The sequence below is a fragment of the Palaemon carinicauda genome, chromosome 28, assembly GCF_036898095.1.
Source record: "Palaemon carinicauda isolate YSFRI2023 chromosome 28, ASM3689809v2, whole genome shotgun sequence".
Classification (NCBI taxonomy): domain Eukaryota; kingdom Metazoa; phylum Arthropoda; class Malacostraca; order Decapoda; family Palaemonidae; genus Palaemon; species Palaemon carinicauda.
The window spans coordinates 9,094,064-9,096,563 of record NC_090752.1 but is presented as its reverse complement, the minus strand read 5'-3'; the positions used below and the strand labels follow the sequence as shown (position 1 = coordinate 9,096,563).

At 30.7% G+C, this 2,500-nt stretch overlaps 1 protein-coding gene across 1 annotated transcript in view; it reads right to left on the bottom strand.

Annotated features, from left to right (window-relative positions):
* LOC137621452 (PTB domain-containing engulfment adapter protein 1-like) overlaps positions 1-1,875 on the bottom strand; it is a 95,032-nt gene extending 93,157 nt beyond the window's left edge. Inside the window, exon 1 of the mRNA XM_068351765.1 lies at positions 1,666-1,875. The gene's annotated coding sequence lies outside the window, so the exon portion shown is untranslated. The remainder of the gene's footprint in view (positions 1-1,665) is intronic.
* Between the last annotated feature and the right edge of the window lie 625 nt (positions 1,876-2,500).

Here is a 2,500-nt window from a genome sequence, read left to right as displayed (position 1 = left end):
TATATATATATATATATATATATATATATATGACGTGTGTGTTTAAAGATTTAAAGGCCACTCGTGAATGGCAGAGGCAGGGGACAGTGACATTTCCCTATCAAACAGGACAATGCCCGAGAGACTGATCATATATACATATGACCAGCGGCCAAGGCCCTTCTCCACTCAAGCTAGGACCAAGGAGGGCCAGGCAATGGCCGCTGATGACTCAGCAGATAAACTTATAGGCTCACTTAACTCTCTCGATGCAAGAATTCTCGACAAAAACAAATGCAACCTATCAGAACTCTTTACTTCAGCGACAAAAGAAATATGAGTTAAGAAGGGTGGTTTCTGAATAGGTTTTTTTACATGTAGTAGTATTATTATTATTACTAGCATTATTATTATTTCTTTCAAAATAATAGCCCGGATCTTGCTATCAAGCTGGCGAAGAATTTCATCAGAAAGACGATGTGAGAAAATATCTATGGCAGTGCTAATTTAGAGTAACGTATTATATATATATATATATATATATATATATATATATATATTATATATATATATATATATATATATATATATATATATATGAAAATTGGGTTAGAACTTAAAAGGTCGAAGTAAAAAAAATATCTTTTCAAATTCGATACTTCTGAAAGAAAATGAAAACTGAAGAACTTTTGCAGATTACACTACTTCTTGCCTTGTGTGTGTATGAGCATTTTTAATATACTAATATAGCTTGACTAATACACACATTTTCATACATTCGTATCAACAAAACACTGCCCGAACATACGAACTCATAAATTCTTCAGAATGTCAACACACGCCAATTCTACGGGACAAAAGTATAACTTGGGAACTGACACCTGACATTATGTCACCATCGAACAAAAAATTCATGGCATATACGCCTGGAACACGTTTAAGAATAAAAAAAAAAAAAAGAAAAACTAAAGATTACTCGTACTCTGACCAATTGGAAAAAAAACCTACCTGACAACTAAAAGGTGTCTCGTAACTTACTCTTGAAACAAGAAAAAAAAATTCAATTGAATCAAAACAGAAAGATGAAGAAGAAAAGTGCTTAATAACTGAGAGGCGTTCCGAAACTTCCTACAGAAACAAAAATAAAAAAAAATAACTGAAGATCCAGAGACAAAAAAATAATGGTAAGAGGCATCTCAAAAATCCCTACAGAAACAAGACTAAAACAAAAGAAATAATACAGGAACCAAAAAAAAAGAAAATAAATAAATAAACATAAAATACCAATACTGAGGCGTCTCGAAACTTGCTACAGAAACAAAAAAGAAATAACACTAAAAAGATCAGCGAAACCTCTCGCAGATGCCTTATTGAAGATAAAAAAAGAAGACAAATTCGCACAATATTGGCTTAAATAAATAGAAAAAAATCTTTCAATCGAATCAAATAAAAAAGATGAAGAAAAGATCTAACAAGTGACAGGTGTCTTGAAACTTGCTACAGAAAAAAGAGAAACCCCAAAATTAGAAACCACTAGCAAGTGTCTAATTAAAAAAAAAAAAGATAAATTCTTTCAATGCAGATTTAAATCAACAGGAAAAAATCAGGAAATGTACCCATCCCACTCAACCCCATATAAAAACAAACATAAATAAATTTCACCTTCTGATATCGTGTTCAACTCACCTGAAGTATTATTAATCGAAGATGGAGCGTAGGGAAGCTGAGCGCCCTTGAAGGAAACAGGGGGAGGGGGGGGGAGGGCAGTCTGGTAGGATAAACCAGCCCGTGCACGAACTCACTCACCAGCACAACGATGGCCAACTAGTTTTATAAAACTAGCTTGTGTTGCTGGTAGTGGCCCAAAGCTTTTATGCTACGATGGCTACACTAGTCATGGACAGTAACTTTTGTTTCTTTACTTGTTTTTTTGAACGCAGGATGTCAAAAATATAAGAAAGAACTGTTACCACTTAGGGACACTTGTTATGGAAGAAAATTCCACTGATATTTGTAATAATTCACTAGTTATTTCACGATGTTTGGGTTATTCACCTTCAGACAGGGATCGACACGTTACCGCTTCAGAGTCGTTTCATATATAAAAATTCATATAAAGTCACACCTGTAATTTAATACGAAACTTAAAAACCACCTAGTACAAATAAATGCCTTAAATTACATTTCAAATTCAAGACATATATATATATATATATATATATATATATATATATATATATATATATATATATATATATATATATATATAAAATATATGTATATATATATAAAATATATGTATATATATATAAAATATATGTATATATATAAAATATACGTGTATATATATATATATATATATATATATATATATATATATATATATATATATATATATATATATATATATATAGAACTCTAACTGCTAACGTGACATCAAATCCAAAGAACACATAAATTGGAATCTGTTAAAAATAAAATTAGGCAACAAATTTTGAAATCTATACATGATTGACTTACG